The sequence below is a fragment of the Diceros bicornis genome, chromosome 28 (genome assembly GCF_020826845.1).
Source record: "Diceros bicornis minor isolate mBicDic1 chromosome 28, mDicBic1.mat.cur, whole genome shotgun sequence".
NCBI lineage: Eukaryota > Metazoa > Chordata > Mammalia > Perissodactyla > Rhinocerotidae > Diceros > Diceros bicornis.
The window spans coordinates 29,523,650-29,534,777 of NC_080767.1; the positions used below are offsets into that span (position 1 = coordinate 29,523,650).

General features: G+C 41.3%; 1 pseudogene; it reads left to right on the forward strand.

Annotated features, from left to right (window-relative positions):
- The first annotated feature begins 9,526 nt into the window (after positions 1-9,526).
- Positions 9,527-10,526, forward strand: LOC131393813 (olfactory receptor 1J21-like; annotated as a pseudogene).
- The last annotated feature ends 602 nt before the right edge of the window (positions 10,527-11,128 follow it).

Genomic DNA, 11,128 nt, shown 5'->3' on the forward strand with positions numbered 1-11,128 from the left:
CTTTGGGCTGCTCCTGGGCGGCTGTGACGCTCCAGGAGGCGTCGTTTTTCCTCTCCAGAAGGTGGTTTCTGCCTCTTCTACCTCACTTAGGATTGTCCGTTGTTGCAGGAGTTCCTCTTATCCAGTTTTCAGTTCTGTCTCAGGGGTAATTTTTCCACTAGTAGTTGTAAAATGGCTGTGTCCGCAGGAGGAGGTGAGTTCAGAGTCTGCCTACACCGCCATCTTGACTTCCTCCTAGATCCCACAAAGTGTTTTAAATTATTCATCCAGACATTGAGAATGGGCATGTTGGATAAGCATTTTTTTTATAGCAGTTCAAGGAATGACCATTTATTTATTCATTCCATCATACAACAATTAAATGCCTATTTTTCAGCTGGTTAACATCAGGCATGTTATTCAATATCTTTAAACTTCAGCTTTATCATGTGTAAATTGGGTAAACTTATAAACATTTGCCCCATAAGATTTTTATGAGGATTTCATGATACTTAAAGCACTTAGAATGGCCCCAGGGACAGAGCAAATGCTTGATACTATTGTCTTCTCCTCCGTGCCATCATCATTACCAATGACTTTTTCCCTAAATAGGTATTTGTACATGTCCTCAAGATTAATGAATCTGAATATTATAATGACCTGAGCCCTCACAATCCAATGGTCTAACGGTCAAATTAACCCCATTCATACATAACCTTTGAATGAATTTACAAACCTTTTTCAGATGGAGTATTTGTCTATGCTTTGAATCATCTGAAAGGGAATCAATAATTAAGCACTTACCTTGTACGGGCAGTACTTTGTTTAATCCTCAAGACAACCTTATGAAGCATAAGCTATTTTTATTCCCATTTTTTTTTCTGATGAGGAAGCAGATATAGAGACTTAACATAATTTGCTCAAGTCAGACATCAAGCAAAGAGCAGAAACAAGATTCAAATTCAGGACTAATTCTGAACCTCAAGATTTAACCACTATGCATCTTTTCATATTTTTGTAAAGCTATAGAAGTAAATCTGAAACAATCATGCATAGGATCTATTTTTCTTCCGCTTTGATCATTTTCTATGCTAACACTCACACAGACACACACAAGCCCCACACATTGTTTTCCTTAAATGTTTTTCATCCCACATTAAGAACAGACCTTTATTGTCACAATGAGAAATCTATTTTTTCTGTGTTGACCAGGTTGTAGAATTTTAAGATTCTACTATACATGTTTCACTAGCAACAATAAGGGGATATTTGTCTTGGGTGGCTGGGGCATTATGTATGTATGGAATGAGGGTGTGGTAGAAAGTGCACTGGACTTGGAAGCAGAAGGTCGGGGTTTGGACCTGACCTCCATTACCTGCTCACTGAGTGATCTTAGATATTCTGAAGAGCTAATGAAATATCATGTATAACTGTAGTTTGTAAAAGATACATCAGCAAAAGTAAGCTATTCATGAAGGTTATGCCCAGGGAGTGTGAGATGTAGAAGATCTGAAGTGATAAGTAAGGTTGGATCCTCCTGTGTCTCATCTATGCTGAGAACTTGGGAAAACGGAAGGAATTTTTGGAATGAGAATCTGAGTGAATAGTTATAAAAGCCTGGAATGTGTCTGGGGGGACTTTTTTTTTTTTTTTTTTTGTCTTTTCTACTAAGTTCCTGATATCTACTTATTGGGAATTTGCTTCTTCAAAAAACATGGGATAACTACATACCCTAGCCCAGTGATCAAATAGAGTGGTCATAAAATACAAAGCTAGGCTTAAATGTTAGATTGAACACTGTGATATACTGTGCCCATGTGATTATTGGAACTTCCAAGGAGGGTGAAGTAAGTACCTGATTGAGGTGGATGGTCAGGTGGGCAGCCAGTACTGATGTTCACTTTCCATGTTCAGATATCTTCTTGCCTTTCCCAGATTTAAAAAATCTGTTCTCCCTCCTGAACCACTTCTCCAAGTTGGTTATGTTCACGTATAAGTCAAAGCTGACCTTTTTGACCTTCTAGCCAGTGACAAGCAAGAAGAGTTGAGGGAAAGGAGGAAAGAGAAGATAGATTGCTCTAGATTCTAGAAGGATATACTTAAAGAGTGTGAAAGTCTCAGCTGACTCTACCGGGAGCTCTGGAGCTAGAATATCAAGGGAGATGGCTCTTTATACTCCCATGTTGATCATTAGATGCAGGCTGCCCTGGAAGGAAGGATGTTTTTTGGTGAAGCAATCTCTTTCAGTTGAGGCCATCTCCAAAGAAATCTTAAAGCTGAGGATTCTCTTACCAGGCAACACTTGATGAGCCACAGTGTAGTCATTATCCACTTTTGACCTGCACTTACACAGTGAGCTGACCCACCTCTAAACCATGCTCTGGATTTTCCCTCTTCCATCAGCTGGTTATGGGGAATAGTCTATGCAGCCATAGCTTTCTGATCCCTCTCCTAGATCACTGGATTTCTAAAAATGTTATTGATGTAGAGGTTTTCCTGCATCTTTGTAGTGTTTATCTTCCACCCTCAGGATTGTCTGTGTCTTGCTAAGGCTCCAACTTGCTAGCAAATTCTTGGTTATCTGGTCCAATCACCATGGTGTCATTGATACAGTGGACCAGTGTGATATTCTGTGGGATATCCAGATTGTAGGCATCTTTGAAACTATATTACAACAGATTTCAAGAAAGTTAACAGAGCCCTGGGGAAAAAACTTCCATTCAAAGTGCATGTGAACTGTTTCTGATCCTTTTATGTGATAGGAGTGGAAAAGAATGCATTCATCAGATTAATGGCTGCAAACCATGCACCTGTGGCCACTTCCCAGTCTTCTGAAGCAAATATGCTATATCTGGCAGGATGGCTGAGATTGAGGCTACTCCTTAGCTGAGGTTGCACTAGCCTACTGTCATCTTCCAGAATCTGTCTGGTTTGTGTAGGGACTCACCTGGTGAGGTAAGGAAAGATATGATGGAGACATTCACCCTGGCATGCTGTCTCTGCCATTCCCCTGGGATACGATGTTATTTTTGATTAATTATCCTGGCTGGGGGATGGACAGTTCCAGAAGCTTCCCACAGGCCAGGGATCCAATGTTGAGGTTGTGCCAACTGCCAAGCATATCTTTGAATGTTATATTTGTAGACTAGTAAAATGATCACACAATGGGCCTGCAGATTAACCGGACCCACTGTGTAACAGATTTGGACAAGCACTCCATTTAACACCTTGTCCCCATATGCATCCTCTCTAACAACAGGACCATGACGACATTTTCCCATGTGAAGTTACCCAGGCAAATGGCCATAGGTACCTGTGGGGAAGGACAGGTAATCTTTATGGGTACAATTTCTGTGGTGTTGCATGGCCCTTCCTCCTTGGGACCTGGCCTCTCCATCAGTCATTCGTTCTGCGTCTGAACTGGCTCAGGTCTAAAAACTAGGCAAGAGATTAGAACGTTTTATTGGAGTGACTACACTCAGTCTCTTCATCATTCATCCTTGATTTCCTTTGTTCTAGAGATGGAGCACTACCCCTTATGGGTTGGTGATCCATTTTCCCCTTGGAATGCCGTTTCCATAATTCTCCCAAGGTGAGGATTTCTTGACTGCCTCTCAGACCTTACCACTGGTGATGGTTAATTTAATGTGGTGGTCAACTTGGTGGGCTACAGTACCCATTTATTTATTTATTTATTTATTTAAATTTTTTAAAATTTTTTGTTTATTGCAGTAACATTGGTTTACAACATTGTAAAAATTTCAGGTGTACATCATTATACTTCTATTTCTGCATAGATTACATCATGTTCACCACCAAAATACTAATTACAACCCATCACCACACACATGCACCGCATTATCCCTTTCACCCTCCTCCCTCTCCCCTTCCCCTCTGGTAACCACCAATCCAATCTCTGTCCCTATGTGTTTGTTTATTGTTGTTATTATCTACTACTTAATGAAGGAAATCATACGGTATTTGACCTTCTCCCTCTGACTTATTTCACTTTGCATAATACCCTCAATTTCCGTCCGTGTTGTCACAAATGGCTGGATTTCGTCGTTTCTTATGGCTGAGTTATATTCCATTGTGTATATATACCACGTCTTCTTTATCCATTCATCCCTTGATGGGCACTTAGGTTGCTTCCAAGTCTTGGCTATTGTGAATAACGCTGCAATGAACACAGGGGTGCATGTACCTTTACAAACTGGTGTTTTCAAGTTCTTTGGATAAATACCCAGCAGGGGAATAGCTGGATCATATGGTAGTTCTATCCTTGATTTTTTGAGGAATCTCCATACTGTTTTCCATAGTGGCTGCACCAGTTTGCACTCCCACCAGCAGTGTATGAGAGTTCCCTTCTCTCCACATCCTCTCCAACACATGTTGTTTCCTGTCTTGTTAATTATAGCCATTCTGACGGGCGTGAGGTGATATCTCATTGTAGTTTTGATTTGCATTTCCCTGATAGTTAATGATGTTGAACATCTTTTCATGTGTCTGTTGGCCATCTGTATATCTTCTTTGGAGAAATGTCTGTTCAGGTCTTTTGCCCATTTTTTAATTGGGTTGTTAGTTGTTTTGTTGTTGAGATGCATGAGTTCTTTATATATTTTGGAGATTAAGCCCTTATCAGATGTATGGTTTGCAAATATCTTCTCTCAATTGTTTACCCAGTTATTTATTGAAACACTAATTTGGATGTTGCTGTGGAGGTATTTTGTAGATGTGGTTAATATCTACAATCCTTTGGCTTTAAGTAAAGGAGATTACTCTCAATAATGTAAGTAAAGAAGTATAATGTAAGTAAGTAAAGTGAAATATATTATTTTATAAAGTAAAAATAATGTAAGTAAAATAAAATAATGTTGAATAAAGGAGATTATCCTCTTCTAATCAGTCAAAGGCTTTAAGAGCACAAACAAAAATTGAGGTTTCCTGGGGAAGAAGAAATTCTGTCTCAAGACTTCCTGAGTTTCCAGCCTGCTGGCCTGTTGTATGGATTTTGAGCTTCAGATTGCAGCATCAACTCCTGCCTGAGTTCCCAACCTGCAGGTCTGCCTTGTGGATTTTGGACTTGCCAGCTCCCACAATTGCATGAGATAATTCTTAAAATCTCTCTTTCTCTCATATATATATAATTATGTATATTATATATATATACATAAACATATATAAATATACACATACATGTATGTATGTATATAATAGGAGATGTCTATACACCAATAATCTATCTGTCTATCAACTCCTATTGGATCTCTTCTCTGGAGAACCCTCACTGATATTCCACTCATTACAAAAATCAGATCCATTTGTCTTCTTATGGTTTAGATTTGCCACTTGGACTCTGTCATTCTCATTGCCATTAGTGAGCTGAGTTCTGTGATGGCACATCCTACTATCAGTCTGACTTACAGAGGAACGAAAAGCCACTATCAAAAGTATAAAATGAAAAGTAAAAGTCTTATCTTTCTGTTTCCCATCCACAGTCTGCTTTTAGTTGGTTACTATCATAATTTAAAAGCAGATGAAGACTTGTGTTGGTGTGCTCCACAGTAATAGTAACCGGAACAATTACTAAAGTGAATATTTTATTTGGCCAATTGATTAGGATATATAGTCCCTTAGGCCAACTTGTTTTCAGGAAACTGGCTGGTTTTAGTGTTTTAACCTACAGTATCTCATTTAACCCTCATAATAACCTCAAGAGCAAGGTACTATTACCACCTACCATAGATCTAAGGAAACAGAACTTCAGCCCCTTGCTTAAGGCATCCAGTGGCAGAGCTGGTTCTGATCTCAGGTCACTCCGTGTCTAATGCCCTTGGGATCAACCTCACCACTTGACTACTTCCAGAACAAGCCTCAGCCCCTGCTCTGCAGAGTATCTCAGATGGGTGGGGAGACCTGCAGGCTTTCAAGTGGCAGTGGAATGTGTGCTCTAATGGAGGCCAGGGTCAGTGGTGTGGTAGTCTGCAAGGGCCAGGCGTAATCCTGTCTGGGCCATTCTGTGATGTATGAAGAGTGATGTTTGAAGAGGCCAACTCCATGCTGTGGTTACTTCAGAAGCCAAGGTGACCATAGTCACTTCTGCTTTCCATGACATCAACATCAACATCAAGGACACCTTCTCCTGGGACTTGTGGCTCAGCCCCTTTAGTCCCTTCACAGGTTACCTTCCAAGGGAAAGGTAGGAAATAGGGCAATTAGACCGTATAGGCTCCTGTTCTAATCAGAAGCTCAGGACTGTTTTTCCCTGGGCATTAACCTTGTTGGTGAATGGGGATCTTCTTGCCCATTTTTCTGCTGCTCAAAAACAGGCATGAAACATTCAGAAGATCCTTAGGTCATGAGATCTTCTTCTTTTCCTTGGATATCGGTTCTCTTGAACAAAAAGTGAAGGCTCAGGAAACAGCCTTGATCAGAGGTGTCTGAGCTCACCAGGGATTGTCACAGGTTAGAGGAAGACGGAGAATCATCACTTGGCACTGATGTGTATGTTTATTCAAGAATGTGTATGCGTGTGTATTTTTTGTGTTGCCTGTAACCCAGTGTATTTAGTGGGTAACTAGTCACATACCAACTCTCTTCACGTAGGAAGAGTTGAGACAGATTATGGAGGGCTGGAAAACTCTTCTTGGTAGTCTATGTGTGTGTGTATACAAGTTCTGTTTACGTTTATGTTTGTGTGTTGTGTTTGACTGCATGGCTGCGTGTGTATCTATGTGTACATAGTATTTGCATTTGCCTGTGGGTTGCGGTTTGTCTGGATGACTAGGTTTCATGGTTATGTGTTGTACTGTGTGTGACAGCGTTTTATTTATCAGTTGTGTGTAAATTTGTGTGAAAATTCACAAACACTGACTGCTTTTTACCTAGAGTGCATATAGGTCCTAAAGAGAATGAGTATAGGTCCAAAGTTTATGATTCTGTGTATGTGTGTGTGTGACTATACTTGTATTTTTATGTCTAAAACACCCACACACTGACTATTTTAACCTAGAATGGATGTAGAAGAGAGGGAGCTAAAATAGTGATAAAGTAATGTGTGTGTATGTGTGTGTGTGTGTATGTTGGATAAACAGACTCATAGCTACATTCTCCTCTTATGTCTTATCTCCTCTTACTTCAGAGAGACACAGGCAGCTTCAAGCAGGGTCCTCCTCAAGCCAAGTTGTAAGGCCTTTGTCCATGTGAGTTGAAGGCCCCACAGTGCTCTGAGGGCACTTTTCTTCACTGGCCTTCAGCAATGCCATTTTTCTACTCTTGGGAACACAGTAGTGGTTAAGAGCTTAGGCTCTGGTGTCACATACATCTTGATTCAAATCTCCTATTTTGGCACTCCATAGCTTTATGACCTTGGGCTCTACCTCTGTGAGGCTCAGAAGCCTGAACTGTAAAATGAGATGAAAGTATTTAATCCAATATGTGGCATGTTATAAACATGCACTAAGTGGGCGCTAGCATCATGATTATTCCTTAAATGCATGATATTCTCAACTCGCTAGTCATTTCTTGACTATTCAAGGCAGAGTATTTTGTGCAAAGGCAAAGGAAACATCCAAAGAGGTTCTTTCAAACTCCAGCTGGCAGCTTCCCTTCTTCCTTCCTGAGCGTGTGTCCAGCTGCCTCTTTCACACAGGGGGTCTTGCATCAAGATTATATTTCTCCTGGTCCAATGATTGAATGTGAAGATCCTACTTGACACATAACTTCTGGATTTCCTCCCAGAGATGCTTGAGTTCCAAGGACAAGTCTGATCTAATAAATGCCAGTGGGCAGCCAAGTCTCAGCAGAAGGTTTAATTCACTGCCCTCCTCCTGGTGCCCACTGACTGAGATGACCTGCTTGGCTGAGCTCCTCTCTTCTTTGAAGGAGCTCTTCTATCAGATATCTATGCCTTACAGTGATGTCTTTCACTAGATTCCCTCTCTAGGGCTTCTGTATGTGACCTCTAACTCTGATTTAACTCCTAGTGAAGGAATTATAGGCACTCAATAAATGTTTTCTGGTTAATGTAATTAAATACATGTAAAAATCCTTTGCAAATTAGAAAGTGTGATATAAGTAGCTGACCATACATTCTGATTTTCCTGGGAAAGTCTTGCTGTGGCTCTGTTGTCCTGGTATGATTATTATATAACTTCTCTTTCACTCTTAAAACTGTCCTGGCTTGGATAATAAAATACAGAGTCATCATATGTGTAAATATGAGTGTTGGTAGATAATCACACAGGTGGCTGGGGTAATTTTGAAGCCCTGAAACAATTCCAAACAAGGCCCAGGATTTTCTGCCAAATAAACGAGGGGCAGCATCAATGGAACGGTGAAGAATAGGGCGTCTGATCATACTGACATAGATTGGAATTGTGGCTGCATCAGGTATTACCTTTGTGACTTTGGACTAATTATGTAACCACCCTAAGATTGTGTCCTGAAATGTAAATTTACCATTATTAATGCCTATGTCCTAGTAGAAGCTCATTAAATATCAACTATGATCAATGCTAAGGTAAATTTTTGGAATTAGTCATAGTTAATCAGGAACTATGAATTCTAATAGATATCTGAAATCCTACGTTATCAGCAAGTTCTTAGGGGTCTGGGAAGGACCTTGGGCAAATTCTCAAGCCTCTCACTGCCTATGTATGCTTACATTGGAGAGAGAGAAAGGAAAGGAAAAGGGAGAAGGGGAGGGAGAGGGAGATAGAGATGGAGAACAAGCGAGTTGGGTCATGTGAAGAAGAAACAATGTTTCTAAGATCATTGCCATCAGGAAATTAATCCCTAGGGTCCATGGTCTGAGTCTGCCCTTTCCCAGGGAGTGTGAAAGTCCAGAAAGTTAACAATTTTTCTAGGCCAACAACTGGGCCTTGTCTGATGCCCATATTGCTTTTCTGTTCTCTTGAGTTCCTGGAGTTTGATGCCAGATTTATCTGTTTAACACGTCCTGCTGTAATAATAGCTAGCATTGTTGCTAGCTAAGTGTAGGGCACTGTTCTAAATTTATCACATGCATTCAACTCATTTAATTCTCCCAACATCCCCATAGCCAGGTAATAATATTATTCTCACTTTATAGTCAAGGAACTGAGGTACATAGAGAAAGTGCCCAAGACCACCGAGACAGTAAATTATTGAGGTTGGACTCCAATTCAAGCCTCTTGGCTACAAAGCCCCAGCTCTTGATCAGTACTCTATAATGTGCTCATGGAAGAGGGAAGAGGATTGGGTATTTGTTTTCTGTTCTATTCCCAGGGCCAAGAATGGCATCTGGGACATGGTTGAATAAGTGTAGAAATTTACACTGGTCTCCTTTGAAGGAAATCTTGTCTGCCTTTGGAAATCTGACGCACTCTGTGGCTAGAATGTGGTAGGCAGAAGATTTAGACAGCAAAATGTGCAGTTTGTCTGAATTTTGACACAGTTTCCAGGAAAAAAAGTGTGTGGCTATAATGTACACATGGTGATGATAACAGCCATATCTCAGCCCTGATATTTCCTACTCCCTGTATCCCTAGCAGAGATTAAGAAGAGAATGAGAAGGGAGAACCAGAGCAGCATGTCTGAATTTCTCCTCATGGGGTTCCCCATCCAGCCAGAGGAGCAGAGTGTGTTCTTTGCCTTGTTCCTGGTTGTATACCTGACCACGGTGCTGGGGAACCTGATCATCATCCTGCTCATCGGGCTGGACTCTTGCCTCCACACCCCCATGTACTTCTTCCTCAGCCACTTGGCTTTCTCTGATGTCTCTTTCTCATCTGTCACTGCCCCAAAGATACTCATGAACATGCAGACTCAGCACTTATCCATCCCCTATGTGGGGTGTTTTTCCCAGATGTATTTTTTCATTCTTTTTGCTTCTCTTAACAATTTACTTCTTGCAGTGATGGCATATGACAGGTATGTGGCCATCTGTCACCCACTCCACTACACCATCGTCATGAGGAAGGAGCTATGTGTCTTATTAGTGGCTGGATCTGGTTCTTCTATTGTGCCCATGCCCTGTTGCATACGGTCCTTCTGTCCCGCCTGTCCTTCTGTGCTGACAATACCATCCCCACTTCTTCTGTGATCCCACTGCACTCTTGAAGTTGACCTGCTCAGATACCTCCCTCAATGAGCTTGTTATCCTCACTGAGGGGGGAGTTTTTGCCTTCCTACCATTCAGTAGTATTTTGGGTTCTTATATCCCCATTGGGGTCACCATCCTGAGGGTCCCCTCCATCAAGAGGATCTGCAAAGCCTTGTCCACCTGTGGCTCCCACCTCTTTGTGGTGTTTTTGTACTATGGGACTCTTGCAATGATTTACTTCTTTCCTTCATAAAATAACCCCAAAGTCAAAGACATAATTGCTTCAGTTATGTATACAGTTGTGACACCCATGTTAAACCCCTTTATCTATAGCCTGAGGAACAGAGACATGAAATTAGCTCTGGAGATATTTCACAGGAGAGGGCTTTTGTTTTCTCCAAGTAACGGTTACCTGCTCATGTTCTTAATTTTCCTAGTGATGCTTCCAGAGACATCTCCTTGAAAAATTGTGTAGGTAACTGTGGTAGATTGCAAAAATGGTCACAATACTTTGCAGCCCCTCCTTGCAAATGTGGAGTTTATTTCCCCACCTGTTGAATCTGGGCAGGAATTGTGACTTACTTTGACAACTAGATTCAGCGCAAGTGATGTTGTGAGAGTTCCAAGCCTAGGTAGACTATGTTCCTACTGCCCTTGGAACCTTAAGACCACAATGTGAACTAGGCCAAGTATGAAGACGGGGGACCACATGGAGGAGAACCAAGATGCTCCAGCTAATAATCAACCAGCTCCTAGGTGAGCTGGTAGGTGATTGTAGAGGCATGAGTGAGGCCCTTCTGAGATCAATTGGACCTAGCCCAGACCAGAAGCACCATCCAGCTGAGCACAGTCCCAGCCCAAATTGCCAGCCCGTAGAATTGTCATATAAACAACTAGCTGTTTAAGCCACTACGTTTTGGGATGGTTTGCCATGCAGCAAAAGCTAACTGATACAATGACTGCCCTTGTTTCTGGTACCCTCCAAACTTTACTTGATTTCCATGATCCCTCCCCTTTTTTGGTTCCCTACTTGGATTGTATTCCCTGCGTATTTTTCTAGAACCC